Genomic DNA, 18,240 nt, shown 5'->3' with positions numbered 1-18,240 from the left:
CTATCTAGTTGGAGTTTCAATGGAGGAGTGACCAAAAAAAAAAAAACCCAATAAATACACTAAATCCTACCTAAAAAGCCTGTATTTTTAAGGAACTCAAAAACATGCTTCCAAGCAGATGGTACTGAGAAGGCAAGTAACCTATCAAGAGTGAGCCTAGTCTCCCCTAGCTCTCTAACTCGTTCTAACAGAATTGCTCTCTGGACACTATAAGCTTGGCATTCTAATAACACGTGATTTACAGTCTCTCTTTCCTGACAGTAGATGCAGTGACCAGTGGCATGTTTGCCAATTGTGTGGAGGTTGCCATTTAATCTACTATGACCTATTCTAAGCCTTGTGATTACTTGTTCTTCTCTACGGCTACCGCTGCCCAGTCTTCTTGAAGGGACCTGTTTTTGAATTGCTCGTAGAAAGATGCCCCTACTTTCCCTATCCCACTGCCCCTGCCATGCACCCAACATTTTCCTGAATATAATAACCTTGACCTCCGCTTTGCTTAGTGGGATGTTAGACTGGATTTCAGATTTCAAAGCCTCTTTGGCAAGCTGATCCACAGCCTCATTTCCTGCAATGCCCGAGTGGCTACTGTAGGGTTGCGAGCTTTCACAATTTTCTTTTCTTTTTTTCCTCAGTCAGAGACCCATTTAAAGGTGCAATAATCAATTTTGTGCCAAAATGTTCATACAATACTTTTGAAATAATCAAACAAAAACGATAAATCAAAATTCAAAAATTTTTTTAAAAGTCAATTTTTTTTTAGACTGGCAAACAAATTATTCGTGTAATCATGCAAAATAGTCTATTACTCTTCAGAAACCTTTTATTTTTGTTCCGCGTCTTTCTCAGTTTTGTTTGACGTAATTTATTTTGGTTGCGATTCCAGCTTTCTCGTTTGTGCTCCCTGACTTTTTGCTTGCAGTTTTGGCACAAACTTCACGTGTGGGTGGGCTGTCCAGGAATGCATTCCCATTGGCTAACTTGTGTTTGACTGACAGCTACGCTCAGCCATTCCCTACTCAGATTCTGGCGGACTGTGACGAGTGACCGATCCATTGACGGTAAACAAGGATCGAGTGGACTTCAGTGGCGACCAACACTACGTTCACACTGCAGGCTGAAGTGACTCAAATCCGATTTTTTCGCCCATATGTGACCTGTATCCGATCTTTTATTGACAATATGAACGACACAGATCCGATTTTTTCAAATCCGACCCAGGCCATTTGGATATGTGGTCCCAATTCCGATTCCTATCCGCTCTTTTCATATGCGACTTCAGTCTGAACCGCCAGGTCGCATTCATCCGACTTACACGTCATCAACAAGCCACAAACGTCACTATTCTGCGCTGGAGTAGGCGGTGGGTCTTTCAAAAAAAGTTACAACAACATGGCTTTGATGTTCCTTTGAACGGAGGTTGCAGTCACTACCCCGCAGAACGCCTGAGCCAAAACCCTTGCCCTCTTCCTTCTCAACCTCCTCCTTAACATCAGGTTATTGTGCATGTTCTGGCTCCATCACAACAACAACAACAACTGCATCATCGCCAGGTACTCCATGCTGGCTACTGTCATACACAGGAAACTTTAGGTTACTTCCATAAACACTGGCCATGCTCACTGTGTGTGACGTTGTCGTATCCTGCAATGCGCATGCGGAACACTTTTAGGTCGCTTTTCGTTCATACTGAGGATCACATACAAGTCGCATATATTTGTTAATGTGAACGACCTCACAAAAAAATCGGATTTCACAAAAAAATCGGAATTGAGCATTAAGCCTTGCAGTGTGAACGTAGTGCAACACTACATTCAGACTGCACCCTGAAACGACCCATATCTGATTTTTTTGCCCATATGCGACCTGTATCCGATTTGTTATTGACAATCTGAACGACACAGATCCGATTTTTTCACATGCAACCCAGGCCGCTTGGATATGTGGTACTAATTCTGATGCATATCCGCTATTTGCACATGCGACTGCAGTCTGACCGGACAGGTCGCATTCATGCGACCTACACGTCATCAACAAGAGACAAACGTCACTATTCTGCGTTGGCTAATCCCGCCTCTTTGGTGGAAAACAACAACATTTGTACAGTTTTCAGAATTTAAATAGACTTTTATAGAATTGATCAAGCTAATCAGGGCTTAATTTGAGGGGGAGCAAGCCGGAGCGCGCTCCGGAACCTCGGACGTTGGCTCCGGCAGCTATTTACACTGGATCCGGTGATCCACCACCTCTCTTGACTATGTAACAAAAAAAAAAATAATAATAATAATAATTAAATAAATAAATGCAAGTTTTTTTTAGTGTTAATGTCTGATTTTGATATCTGTCATCTTGGTGATTTCTCCCATGAAACGACATCCACAAAATATCTGTTTGTATATTACGGAAAAGGAGGGTGCACACTTTCGTGGCCACGGGAGGAAGACGTGCTGTTTGGGGAAAAAGAAGTGGAACCGCTCTGCCAGCAGTTTTGCATCAATGACCCACGACATGTCATCAGGGCATTCAGGGAATTCAGGGAAAGTAATGGAGAATTCATCCCAGATGAACTGAAGGGACTCTTGGCGGGGTTTTAAGCAGATGAACTTAATTTGCAGTGTTATTACAATACATGCCCAGAAGCGCCCCCCCCTTCTTTTTTTTTCCGCACCGGAGCCACTCATCCTCTGCGCTCCGGGACCTCCCACTTTACAAATTAAGCACTGAAGCTAATGGTGGATTTGGTAGGGACCTGGATGTTAAACCATCCTGTATTACAAGATTGTTCTGGAAATTTCCAGTAATTTGACACCTTCGGTCTCATTAGTCTGCTGCCCACATTAATCAGATTATTGTGCGAGTTCCGCCGCCGCCACAAAAACCACATCGCCAGATCTCGCCTCATCTCCATGCTTTACTTACAAACTTGAAGAGTGCGCTTTTTTTTTGTTTACGTATTATGTAGATGTGCTTATTACGTGTCAATTTGCGCATGCGGGACACTTTTGGGTCGTTTTCCGTTCATATTGGAGATCGCATACAAGTCTCATATAATTGGTAATGTGAACGGCCTAACAAAAAAATCGGATTTCACAACAAATCGGATATGGGTCGTTTCAGGTTGCAGTCTGAACGTAGTGTTTGATATTGAATTAATTCAACAAAATGCAAGTACGGGACAAATGTGTTGCAGTAGTATACATTATGCAGGCGTGTTTAACGTTAGCAAGACAGCTATTATTTTGGGTAGTGGAGCTAAGGCTAACATTTGACTTGCCACGAAACACCTGCATAATGTGTACTACTGCAACACATACAACACATTTGTCCCGCATTTACACTTTGTTGAATTAATTCAATATCATAGCTGCCACTGAAGTCCACTCGATCCTTGTTTACCGTCAATGGATCGGTCACTCGTCAAATAGTCCACCAGAATCCGAGTAGGAAATGGCCGCAACTGCCTCCGGGGGAAGTCGCTGAGCGTAGCTGTCAGTCAAACACAAGTTACCCAATTGGAATGCATTCCTGGACAGCCCACCCACACGTGAAGTTTGTGCCAAAACTGCAAGCAAAAAGTCAGGGAGCGCAAACGAGAAAGCTGGAATCGCAACCAAAATAAATTACGTCAAACAAAACTGAGAAAGACGCGGAACAAAAATAAAAGGTTTCTGAAGGGTAATAGACTGATATTTTGCATGATGACACAAATAATTTGTTTGCCAGTCTAAAAAAAATTGACTTTTAAAAAAAATTGTTTTGAATTTTGATTTATTGTTTTTGTTTGATATTTCAAAAGTATTGTATGAACATTTTGGCACAAAATTTATTCCATATACTTAGTAAACACTTTATATCCAAGTATAACAAAAAGCTCACTCATTCTGAAAGATTATAACAAGTCTGATGTATTATCTATTTGAACAAGATACTTAAAATTCCCAATTTCCCCAAAATGTAAAGAAGTTCATTTTAAAACTATAAATAACATTTATCCCTCAAATGAATTTAGAAAAAGATTTAAACTTGATGTAGAAAATTGTTATATTTGCAAAACAGATATGGAAACGACAGATCACCTGTTTTACAAATGTGGAATTGTCCAAAGTTTGTGGAAATCTCTCCATGATTTAATATCGCCCAGCTCCAGAAACATTGCCTCCTGGTCCTTTCAAAATATTCAGATGGGAGTAATCCTTAAAAATAAGAAAACTGCGTTTTTGGTGAATAATCTCATTATTTTTTACAAAATATTATGTACGGGTGGCATGGTGGTGTAGTGGTTAGCGCTGTCGCCTCACAGCAAGAAGGTCCGGGTTCGAGCCCCGTGGCCGGTGAGGGCCTTTCTGTGCGGAGTTTGCATGTTCTCCCCGTGTCCGCGTGGGTTTCCTCCGGGTGCTCCGGTTTCCCCCACAGTCCAAAGACATGCAGGTTAGGTTAACTGGTGACTCTAAATTGACCGTAGGTGTGAATGTGAGTGTGAATGGTTGTCTGTGTCTATGTGTCAGCCCTGTGATGACCTGGCGACTTGTCCAGGGTGTACCCCGCCTTTCACCCATAGTCAGCTGGGATAGGCTCCAGCTTGCCTGCGACCCTGTAGAACAGGATAAAGTGGCTAGAGATAATGAGATGAGATGAATATTACATACACAAGTGTCGATATGCCAAATCCCCCCCTTCATGGCCTGCTCTTAAGAATGAACTGTCCTTGTTACAAAATTGTCTGAAATATATAAACAATCCCCATGCAAATAAACTGTACACATTCATAGCAGAAATTAGCCTTTCATAAACCCCTTCTTTTTTTTCCTTCTTACATATATTGTATATATATGTATTTGATAAGTTTTCTTTTCAGATTATATTTCCAGAGGAGGTGTGATTTTATGTTACTTTTTTTTGTTTATTCCTTTGTCATGTCTTGGAATATCTGTCACTTTGTCTGTCACTTGTTCTTGCTGTTTTATTGTTGTATTGTATAAATAAATTTAAAAAAAGGTGTAAGAGGGGCTTTTCACTGATGTCATAGATGTTTGTTTATCACGGAACGTCCGCCATATTGCCGGGCAAACAAAGAAACAAACATTTCCAAACTAAGAGGACTCATGTCAAAAAATGATCAAGTAGTCAAGGCCACTGCAGTAGGGTTGACTACTGCAGTGGCCTTTTCACAGGCCTGCCAAAAAAGACCATCAAACGACTTCAGCTGGTTCAAAATGCAGCGGCTAGGGTTCTCACACGACCAGAAAGAACAGAGCACATTACTCCAATTCTAAGGTCCCTTCACTGGCTTCCAGTAAGCTACAGAATTGACTTTAAAGCATTGCTGCTGGTGTACAAATCTCTAAATGGTACAGGGCCCAATTACCTCTCTATGTTGCAGCGGCCTAACCCAATCAGATCTACCAGATCGCAGCAGAAAAATTTATTGGTAAAACCTGTTGTTAAAACAAAGTGTGGTGAAGCAGCTTTTAGCTACTATGCAGTACAGCTATGGAACCAACTGCCAGAGGACATTAAAAATGCTCTTGCTGTTGGCAGCTTCAAATCTAGACTAAAGACCAAGCTGTTCTCAGATGCTTTCTGCTAACTGATAAATGTTATCTTTACATGTTTTAAACTTTACTTTTACAGTCTTTGTATGTTTTAAATTTTACTTAACTTTTATTCCATTTTATTCTGCTGTTTTTTACTGAACTTTTACTTCATTACTTTATTTCTACTATTGTTTAATTCTTATATTTTTATTTTTCTCTCTTCCTCCCCCTTTATTTTATGTAATTTTATTTTTTATTGTTTGCTGTTTTGCCTTTACCTCTGTAAAGCACATTGAACTGCCACTGTGTATGAAATGCACATATAAATAAACTTGCCTTGCATACTTGCCAACTTTTCAAAATTCTCATGGGGAGAAAAGTGCGTGAACGACATTTTCAATTGGACGAGGGTATGATGCGCGGTTGAAATAGGGTGACCAGATTTCCCAAGTCTAAAACCGGGACACTTTGCACGTGACCGTGATACTCATGCACGCACACACGTTTTGATGTAAACATGCTTAAACCATGGCTCAGACAGGTGCTTTTATCATTTTGTGGAAGCTCACTTTTATCAACATTTCAGAGAATAATGATGATGATGATGATGATGATGCTTTATTCCAGACTCAAGGTCCATCCCCACAGAGTACAAAAAAAAATTAAATTAACACATAAGACAAATAACAAAAACAAAACAAAACACAATCACAATATAAAAACAAATCATTACAAACAACACACAAAATTAAAAACATCTAATGTCACAATTTCAAGAGACACTTATACCAATGCTTCCAATACTGAGATGTGCAGCGAGTGTCACTGTATACCATGCTTACTAGTGCCACAACATTTTGGTTTTTTAAGTCATTCAGCCTGCAGATAAATCTATACATTGTGTTTCTCAACACTGCATTCAGTGTATTAACTCCAGCACTCACACACAGCCCACTCGCACTTGTCCATCTGGGCCTTTTTAGGAGTATCCTCAACGCATCATTGTAAGCCACTTGTAATCTCTGGAAGCTGGATTTTTTATAGTTTAACCATAAATGTGCAGTATATAGAGGTGAACAATACGCTTTAAAGAGAGTCAACTTCACATTATCAGAGCAGTTACCAAATTTTCGTGCCAATACATTTGCTTGCACACACAACATACGGCACTGGCGATAAATATCCTCATCATCTGTCAGTTGGTCTGTGATAACATGTCCCAGATATTTCACTTCCCTACAGATGTTTAGGACCTTTCCCGAGAGTTTAAAGTCAGGGAAAGTCATATGCTTATCTTCTATGGTTCTGCAAATCATGATCACACTCTTAAGCTCATTGTACCTTATATCTTGCTGCTCCCCAAACACAGAGCATACATTAAGGAGCTGCTGCAGACCAGCTGAGCTAGGGCTAAAAATTACACAGTCATCAGCATACATAAGATGGTTCATAACTGTACTGCCCACCATACAGCCAGTTTTACATGTTCTTAGATTATGGGACAACTCATTCATATAGAAATTAAACAAAACAGGCGATAATATACTCCCCTGTCTTACTCCATTTCTGATATGAAAGGGGGCAGACAAGCAGTTGTCCCATTTCACCTGCATGGTTTGCTGGGCATACCAGTAGGACAATATTCTGACTATATACTTGGGGACACCAACTGCACCAAGTTTTTTAAATAATTTATCATGATTTATTCGATCAAATGCCTTAGAAGCATCTAAGAAACAAATAAAAATTGAGGAGTTTTTTTCTCTTATAGTTGTTCAGCAGTTCTTTTAATACATATATGCACATGTCTGTGCCATGTCTCGGTTTAAAACCAAATTGGTGATCTGTAGAGGTAATTAAATAATTAATTCTCTGCAAGATAATTTGCTCAACCACTTTGGACAATATATTAGCTAAAGCAATGGGCCTGTAGTTATCAGAGGATCCCACTTTTCCAGCTTTATCCTTAATCACAGGAACCAGCTGCACTGTCATCATGGAATCTGGAAGAAAACCATGGGCCATGAGGGCAGTGAAGCATAAGGCAAGAAGTATACTTAACCTAAAGCTGGCATATTTAAGATGTTCAGCAGAGATAGCATCCATCCCTGTTGTTTTATTTATTGATAAATTTTTAATCGCTTGGGAAACCTCATGAGACTTGATCACCTCAATAGCTTCAACATTTGCTACTCAACGGGTGCTAGGCCAAGTCAAATTAAATAGTTTACTGTAATGCATTCGCCAAAACTCTGCAATATTACTAGCTCCAGAGACTCCATCTACTGAACATGGTAAAGAGGGTTTGTACCCATTAATATGTTTCACCTCTTTCCAAAAATCATTGTTAGTATTATTTAAAAGTTTCTTTGCCATAGAGTCGGCCCTCATACATTGTTCATTTTTACTAATGAAACGAACTGCATATTTGTATTTTGCATTTGTACTCTTCTTATACTCAAAAATGGGCCCCTGTCTTGGTTTACCAGCCATTGCCCAAGATTTAGTAGCTTCACGAGCCTCAGCATAGAATTCTGCTACATAGATATTCCATCCAGGCTGGACTTTCCCCTCTCCTTACGACTTTAAGGTGAGGCTTACTAGCTTCAAGTAAACAAGAGACAATGTCAGTATACATTGCAGAGATATATGTATTATGTTTGGTATTTGTACAGTTACAATTTTTACATGAAAGTGCATCTATAGGGAGATATATATTGCTCAATAGCTGATCAGAATATTTACAATAAAAAGCTATGTCTTCACATGAAAAAGATGACCAATCCAGTTTACCAGGAATAGAATTATTTGCACATTTTACTGTTGTGGGTATGTACTCAGATCTGACAACCATCTTTACTGGGATGTGATCAGAAGTGGATACATTATATAGGATTTCCATGTGTGACAAGGAGGCATGAGCATCGGCTGTAGAGAGACAATGATCTAACCAGGATGTGGTGTGCCAAGCTTCACTAATATATGTATAGCTTTCGGCTGGCAAAAGCTCTTTGCTAGAAAGAATCAAGTTATTATCTACACAAAAATTCCTTATGTGATTAGCAAAGCTTGACCTTTTGTCTGAGATATCCGCGTTCATATCTCCAACAATAAAAATGTTTGTGACACACTCACTTTGAACGTAAGAAGTAATAAAAGCAAGCTTATTTACATATTCTTCCTCATTATGTTGACATTCATATGGGATGTAAATATTTAAAATAATAAATTTCTTATCCCCCTGAGTGACCTGTATAGCAATACACCAGTCCACAGCAAGCCTTATGAGATTAATGGCTGAGTCCAGTCTCTTATTCCACAGGATTGCCACACCTCCTGGAATTCTGCCCCTTTTTATACCCTGGCTGAGGTCAGTGGTGGACTCTCCTGCCCCATGGAAACTGTCACTTACGGAATTCAGTCCCTTTAAATCCTGTTTTGCTAGGAAAATTTCCTGTAGGCACAGTATGTGACATTGTTCCAACAGTTGATCAACAACCAAGCGGCGAGCTTTATCCGCTGCACTTTGGCCCAGACGTAGGCCACGACAATTGTATGACAGAATATTTATATCCATAGCAACACCATGGTTAGGCACTCATGTCAGTAGCGAGCACACTCGTGGCCCCAGCAGATAGTGTAGCCGCATTACCAATTATTCCAGCCTTCCGTGGTTCGTAAAAATGCCTTACATATATGTTCCCTCGGGCCAAAGCTCCGGGTTATACATATCGCCAATTTCTTTGCATTCAGCGGACACTTTAAATGATGCGTATCTGGTGTTAACAGTGACAATCCTTTCACATAACACACCATGTCCAAGTTTACTCGCAAGGTGAGTACGCAGTACCTCAGCATCTATATCGGGTGAAAATCTGGATGCAAAGACACTCACCCTTTTTGTTGTTATCATCTTGATGTCCCCTGCATCTCCTGTGCCCACAATAGTTTTTCCAGTTTTCTTTTGGCCCAACGAAGATTTCCCCGAGCGTGTTCCATGTTGGTACTCCTCAGTGCTCTTTCGTTTCCCCTTTCTCACCACGTCGCTCCACTTTGATAATCCGGGGCTGTGTGTTGGTGTGGTACTTTCCATTGTAAGGAGCTTCGGTCTCTGTAGCTCTCCTCGGTGTCGATCCTCTAAAATTTCGGTCACCTCCGCCAAGCTGTCGGCATCTCCAGCAGCCGCGAATTTGGCAGCATGGTCAGTGCTTACATTCCCATCCTCCAGCCGCTTCACCGGCCCAACAAAGCCATTGTGGCCATGATCAGAGTGCTGTTCCAGGGCACCAATACGGCGGGTCACATCCGCCGTAGACACCCACAAGCACTCGCTTATTTCAGTCTGCCGATGAAGGGCATGTTTCATAGCGGAAACATCACAGTGTAGCTGCTCTATTTTTCGAAGTAGGCCGCAGACATCCATATTGGAAAAAGTCACAGGTGGCAACTCATCCAAGTAGTGAGATACAAATCTCGAGACATTTTCCCCACACTCATTTAGCACTTTGAGACAGCTCTTGATGTTATTAGCATCCTTTTGTGCTCCCTTGTGTACGATATTCCGTTGTGAAGTAGGACAGATTTCAAACAGCACTTTCTTTGAGGCCTCTATCCAGTCGGAGTCGAAGTTGTTAGCAGCTAACAAAACAATCTCATCCTGACTCAGCGTTCTCATTTTTATGGCAAGGAAATGTAAAAGTTCATCTTCCACTATGACTTTGCCATCAGTACTCTTATAGATGTCTGGTTTTAGTCGTACTCTGGCTAACACTGGTGCACCCGAGTAAACGGCAGTATCGCCCGCCATCTTGGAATGAGCCATCTTGGTCAATAATCAAGTATTTTCTTGTTATCTACATGTACTTCTATCACAATTCAGTTAAAGTAAGTAAATCAGACAACAGATGTGATGATAGGGAATAGGCCAATAGTCTAAATTTCAACTGATTTATTTCACCTCTGTGAAAATGCATTGCTTGCATATTAACGTCAACATTTTATGCGATGAACTTTTTTTTTTAAACAATAGGCTACGCGTTGTAACAGGAACGAGTGCATGAGCATAATCGTTGTCACGTCTGAACCTTTACCCAAAATGCCTCTGTTTAATCTTAACCAGTGTAGGCTATCAACTATTTTGAAAACGTGAACCCTGAGTTGACAACAGCATCAAACAAGTCAAGACAATCTGTGATACAGATTAAAGAAAGATGAAAGACAACAAAAAATGTTTCAGAAACACAGCCACCCAACCCACCCACCCTAAAGAAGATGCCATTTTATTGCATATATTTACATGATGAGTGAATTTGCTCCAGTAGCACTTTATTGCCCGAGAGCCTGCAGTGAAACTGTGAGCAAGTGTCGTTGAAATTGGCCCGGGTAATGAGCAAGGCTTCGAGAGTAGGCACGGTCATGCGATTCCTCTCGTCAGTCCAGGTGTTGCTCATGAATGAAAATATTCGCTCAACTGGAGCATTGGTGCCAGGTAAGCACATGGCAAACTGCCAAAGCTGGCTGACATTGCTGTAAGGAATCTCCCTACTCCTGAAGTGCGCAAACATCTCCGCCTAGTGCTCATCCGTTTGGTGTTATCGCGTACAGTGGTGCTTGAAAGTTTGTGAACCCTTTAGAATTTTCTATATTTCTGCATAAATATGACCTAAAACATCATCAGATTTTCACACAAGTCCTAAAAGTAGATAAAGAGAACCCAGTTAAACAAATGAGACAATAATATTATACATGGTCATTTATTTATCCAGGAAAATGATCCAATATTACATACTTGTGAGTGGCAAAAGTATGTGAACCTTTGCTTTCAGTATCTGGTGTGACCCCCTTGTGCAGCAATAACTGCAACTAAACGTTTCCGGTAACTGTTGATCAGTCCTGCACACCGGCTTGGAGGAATTTTAGCCCATTCCTCTGTACAGAACAGCTTCAACTCTGGGATGTTGGTGGGTTTCCTCACATAAACTGCTCGCTTCAGGTCCTTCCACAACATTTCCATTGGATTAAGGTCAGGACTTTAACTTGGTCATTCCAAAACATGAACTTTATTCTTCTTTAACCATTCTTTGGTAGAACGACTTGTGTGCTTAGGGTCCTTGTCTTGCTGCATGACCCACCTTCTCTTGAGATTCAGTTCATGGACAGATATCCTGACATTTTCCTTTAGAATTTGCTGGTAAAATTCAGAATTCATTGTTCCATCAATGATGGCAAACTGTCCTGGCCCAGATGCAGCAAAACAGGCCCAAACCATGATACTACCACCACCATGTTTCACAGATGAGATAAGGTTCTTATGCTGGAATGCAGTGTTTTCCTTTCTCCAAACATAGCTCTTCTCATTTAAACCAAAAAGTTCTATTTTGGTCTCATCCGTCCACAAAACATTTTTCCAATAGTCTTTCTGGCTTGTCGTGATCTTTAGCAAACTGCAGACGAGCAGCAATGTTCTTTTTGAAGAGCAGTGGCTTTCTCCTTGCAACCCTGCCATGCACACCATTGTTGTTCAGTGTTCTCCTGATGGTGGACTCATGAACATTAACATTAGCCAATGTGAGAGAGGTCTTCAGTTGCTTAGAAGTTACCCTGGGGTCCTTTGTGACCTCGCCGACTATTACACGCCTTGCTCTTGGAGTGATCTTTGTTGGTTGACCACTCCTGGGGAGGGTAACAATGGTCTTGAATATCCTCCATTTGTACACAATCTGTCTGACTGTGGATTGGTGGAGTCCAAACTCTTTAGAGATGGTTTTGTAACCTTATCCAGCCTGATGAGCATCAACAACGCTTTTTCTGAGGTCCTCAGAAATCTCCTTTGTTCGTGTCATGATACACTTCCACAGACGTGTTGTGAAGATCAGACTTTGATAGATCCCTGTTCTTTAAATAAAACAGGGTGCTCACTCACACCTGATTGTCATCCCATTGATTGAAAACACCTGACTCTAATTTCACCTTCAAATTAACTGCTAATCCTAGGGGTTCACATACTTTTGCCACTCACAGATATGTAATATTGGATCATTTTCCTCAGTAAATAAATGACCAAGTATAATATTTTTGTCTCATTTGTTTAACTGGGTTCTCTTTATCTACTTTTAGGACTTGTGTGAAAATCTGATGATGTTTTTGGTCATATTTATGCAGAAATATAGAAAATTCTAAAGGGTTCACAAACTTTCAAGCACCACTGTAGTAGTTGACAGCTGCTAGTGAAAAAAAACCGTTATAACACGGCCTCTATTGCAACGTTGTACAAATAGATACATTGTAAGGTTGACTGCGCACACACGCACATTGATGCTGAATTGCTAGAAGCTTTATTGACATCTCATTGGCTATGTATGATCGCTGTAACCGGGACAGTTCGTTAGTGTTTGGTGTAAACCAGGACATTTCAGCGTCCCGATGGACCTTTGTCGGGACTGGGGACACGCAACTCAAAATTGGGACTGTCCCGGTCAAACCGGGACGTCTGGTCATGTTAGGTTGAAATCAGTGGCGGCTGGTAGTCTTTCAAACAGGGGAGGCTGGTCGGTTACAATATTTCCAGATTTTAAAAGAAAAAACACATCAATTTTGCCCATACTCTTGCCTCTGATCTGGCTGATTGTTGGCAGGGTCACAAACTGTGAAATAACAGGTCCTTTTGGCCCATTAGCCTACTGTCCAATATACATGATGGTAGTGTTGGGGGTGTATATTTTAACATTTTATATTTTAAAATTGTGGCATGTTGTTTAAAAATTGATCATTATTGAAAGCAGCTCTTTGTCAGGAGGAGGCGAAGTGGCCAAGTGGTTAGAGCGCTTGACCACTAAGCGAATGGTCCCCGGTTTGAGCATCGGCTCGACGGGGATCTGGGGCTCGCTCCCTGTCCACCCAGCAGTGAATGGGGACCTGGTGGAAACACTGGGGGAAGTAAGGCGGCGAGGAAAGGAACTGGCCACCCTACCTCACTATGCCGATGGCCCAGGACAAGTGCGCTCTCTAACAGGCACTCCCCCAATGTACGAATCGTATATGGGACCCTCTCTTCTTCTTTGTCAGGAACCTCAGCAGTAACAGCAAAGTGTTCTGGAATAGGCACAAGCACTGACCTTGGGGAGCCAAACATAGAGCTGGGTGCCACACATTTCATTCAATGACACTTTCCCTATATTTTACTTATTTTGACTGAGAAATGTTTTATTAACAATTTTGATAACCCTTCACTTTTAATCCAGGTCTGTAGTGTGAAATGTTCTCGGCTGTGTTTTTGTTTAAAAATGTTTTCCAAATTGTAGCTGTGTTTAATTCATATCCAGAAAAATATATATTCCAATATAATATACTCAGCATAAACATTTTAAATAGATTCTATATTTTTGGTCCATCCATGACATATGACTAAAGTAGCCTATTTACTGTTGTTGATGTGGGTCACTTGCTGTTAGCCAATTCACTTTCTCGTACCAGGAGAGCTGAAAGGAATGAGTATTATTCCCTACCTTTTTCACCAAGTCAGTTTGAGGCGTTGGTCTACCCTGCTCTTTAATTTCAATTTTTTCCTCGAAAGGAAGACTGGCAAATGGCTTTGCCAAAATTAAATCAGCAATGCTTGGCATCCGTGCGCAGCTTTCTTGCTAGCTGACTAGCCCGTTCAAGTTCAGTCACTCAAATAAACGGAACTAAGATAGCAAACTTGACAACACTATATTTACACTTTATTTAAAATGAAAATATATACAAACTAAAAAAGCTGGTAGAAACCGTATGTAATGAATGAAATCAAAATGTAAACTGATCTCTTACAATACACCACAGCACTTGCGAATCCGCATGGGACTGAACTGAAATTCACCGCTGCCTGTCTATAGTTGAAACGAGATGTCAATCAAAGAAAATATCCGGCCACTTTCACCAATCACCAGTCTCCTCACGGAAACTGCCATGTCCCTCCCACTGTGAGGCTGGGACTCCGTGGGCGGGCATTTTTGCAGTATTTGTCCAATAACCGTCTTGCATTTTGAGATTGACAAGCGCATAGCTCCCAAATGCCATTGAAGTCCACTGAGGCTGGGAGTCCGTGGGCGGGCATTTTCGCAGTATTTGTCCAATAATCGTCTTGCATTTTGAGATTGACAAGCGCATAGCTCCCAAATGCCATTGAAGTCCACTGAGGCTGGGCTGCATCGCTCTGTCACAAGGGGGAAAAACTCACGCATGCATTAGGCGAACTGGGGAAAGTTATAACGGAATGATTTCGCACTGTAGTTGGGTTGAGCACATATATTTCTATGATTCTGGATCTGAAATAGCAATGTTATAAGGTCGGCTATAACATAAGCCTAGCGCAATTTATCCTACACAATGTTCATCATTTTTAGAGGAGGCTGAGCCTCCCTCGTTGTCTTAGAGCAATCGCCCGTGGTTGAAATGATAAAAACAGTGGATCCCAATTAATTGCAAACCATTTTAAATTTATACAATTAAAGAGTTTTTGAATTGTTGATATTGTTCTATCAATTACTATAGGTTATGCGATTCATGTATCAGGCATGAGAGAGCTCAGAGTGAAACATCTGAAATAATACTCATCTCATTATCTCCAGCCGCTTTATCCTGTTCTACAGGGTCGCAGACAAGCTGGAGCCTATCCCAGCTGACTACGGGCGAAAGGCAGGGTACACCCTGGACAAGTCGCCAGGTCTTCACAGGGCTGACACATAGACAACCATTCACACCTACGGTCAATTTAGAGTCACCAGTTAACCTAACCTACATATCTTTGGACTGTAGGGGGAAACCGGAGCACCCAGAGGAAACCCACGCGGACACCATGCAAACTCCGCACAGAAAGGCCCTCGCCGGCCACCGGGCTCGAACCCGGACCTTCTTGCTGTGAGGCGACAGCGCTAACAACTACACCACCGTGCCACCCCGAAATAATACTCGTGTCTTGAATTTTAATATAATAACAATGAAAGGGAAGTCTTAAATCAGATTTTTAGCTGAAAAATCTCATGCCTGAATATTGTATACATACAGAGACCCACAGAAAATAACACAAGTGATGCTTTAGAAGAATGTTTATAATTTCTTAAAATAGTCACAGTGAATGAAGGTATTATTGGAGTGCATCAAATGTGTTTTCCTTCTGTAAAAATACAGAGAACTATAATATCATATATAAATAAAATTTTAAATTAACCAAAATAGTAACAACTCAATTAAATAAATACTGCACTGTCTTAGTACTACTAAAAATGCATCTCTCTCACTTTCCAACAGAATTTTTAAAAAGCACTAGAAATCCTATCAAAATCCTATCAGAATGCATCAAAGGAATTTGCTCATTTGCAAACTCTGACCGAAAGTTTTCAAACAAAATGTAAAAATGGCACTATAAATACTACCATACTATCAAAATATACTCCACAAAGAAATTCACTCGAATGCAAAATTTTAGTACGACCAAAATACACTCGCTAGTAATCTTTCACTTAAAACCTCAAAACTCTATCAAAATCAATCACTTTCCAGATAATTCAATTGTAAACTTTCAAACATAAATTCAAAATAGCACTAAGACACTACCACACTATTCAAATACACTCACCAAACAAATTCTCTGTCATGCAAAATTTCACTAAACACCTTAGAAGTTGTACAGTTTGTTTCTGAAATGGTGTGGAAGACTAGTTTAATTTCACACTCAAATGTCCATTATATTCTGATTTAAGGTATCTTTACCTTAAAATGTGTAACTGGCTGGTCGAACATTTGCTTATCCATGGAAATTCATTCTCCCATGCAACCTGGTATTTGCATTCATATTTTTGCCATTTGGTATTTGGTTTAGTGGCCATGATGAATGACTGCTTGTAAAAAATGTGGGACAGCCTGGGTGAATCCTACATTATGGAAGTGACTGTCATTCTTTTCATTGATTGGTTAAAAATCAGTTGACGTCAGCAGTGTTTCTCATACGATTCTGATTGGACATAATCGGGAGTATTTTTAACTTGGCGGTAGGGATTTCCCAAAACCGGGAGATTATCCAGTTTTTAACAAATACGATCGGGAGGCAGGAGACGGAGGCTAAAATCGGGAGGCTCCCGCCGAAGTCGGGAAGGTTGGTAAGTATGAAAGTGGCTGTGACAGATAATAACGAACATCGAGATAGCTGCAGTCAGTACAATCTCTCTGAAACAATTAAAATTTTAGTTTATACCAGCATCCAAAAGCTGAACATGGTTTTCACCAAAGCGTTTTAGCGTATCGGGCCCGATATGCTTGCTCTGCCTGCTGATACGCTTAGTCGCTTAGTTAAAATCCGATATGCTTAAATTTATACCGATACGTTAAATTTCCTACCCACAAGTAACTAGATACATGAATGAGAAGTATATTAGAGTGGTGCAAGACATGTATGAGAACAGTGAAACAGCAGTGAGCTGTGCAGTTGGAACGACTGAATGGTTCAAGGTGAAGGTGGGACTCCATCAAGGATCTGCTTTGAGTCCTTTCTTGTTTGCCATAGTGATGGATAGCTTGACGGACAAAGTGAGGCAAGAGTCACCATGGAACATGATGTTTGCGGATGATATTGTGATATGTGGTGAAAGTAGAAAGGAGGTTGAGTTGGGTTTGGAGAGATGGAGGTATGCATTGGAACAAAGAGGAATGAAGGTGAGCAATCGCAAGACAGAATGTGTGTGCATCAGTGAGAATGGGGATGAGAGTGTAGTGAAGATGCAAGGAGTAGATGTAAAGAAAGTTGGTGAATTCAAGTACCTGGGGTCAACTGTGCAGGAAAATGGGGGCTGCGAAAGTGAGGTGAGAAAGAGAGTGCAGGCAGGGTGGAGCAGTTGGAGAAGGATTTCAGGAGTCAGTTGTGATAGGAAAGTCCCAGCAAAAGTGAAAGGTAAGATGTATAAAACAGTAGTGAAACCAGCTGTGATGTATGGATTGGAGACCGTACCCTTAACGAAGAGACAGGAGGCAAAGTTGGAGGTGGCAGAGTTGAGGATGTTATGGTTTGCGATGGGAGTGACAAGGTTGGACAGGATAAGGAACGAGCACATCAGAGGGACAGCACATGTGGAGAGCTTGGGAATTAAGCTAAGAGAGATGAGACTGAGATGGTATGGGCACATCCTGAGAAGAGATGCAGAGCATGTGGGAAGGAGAATGTTGAGGATGGAGCTGCCAGGAAAACGAAAACGAGGAAGGCCAAAGAGGACATACATGGATGTGGTGAGAGAGGACATGAAAGTGGCAGGTGTGGTAGAGAAGGATGTGGAAGACAGGGAGCAATGGAGACGAAAGATCTGCTGTGGTGACCCCTAATGGGGGAGGCGCCAAAAGAAGAAGAAGTTTTAGTGTATTGGGCCCGATACGCTTGCTCTGCCTGCCAATACGCTTAGTCGCTTTCGTTAAAATCCGATACGCTTAGATTTATACCGATACGTTAAATTTCCTACCCACAAGTAACTAGATACATAGGAGAGCAAATAACAGATCCATTTACATATTGATTGATATTTGTGTCAAACAAGCGGTCTTTTTTTCCAATGTTTGTGTTGATTCTGTCAAAGTAATATGTCTGCGTGGCATGATGTAAACAAACTGTAATCTGTTGGCTGTGTCAAGATCACATATTCAAACCATCCGATAAAAATATCGAAAGAAACCGTCAGACATCCCG

The sequence above is a fragment of the Neoarius graeffei genome, chromosome 1 (assembly GCF_027579695.1).
Source record: "Neoarius graeffei isolate fNeoGra1 chromosome 1, fNeoGra1.pri, whole genome shotgun sequence".
NCBI classification, from domain to species: Eukaryota; Metazoa; Chordata; class Actinopteri; order Siluriformes; family Ariidae; genus Neoarius; species Neoarius graeffei.
Note: the sequence above shows the minus strand (reverse complement) of the source record.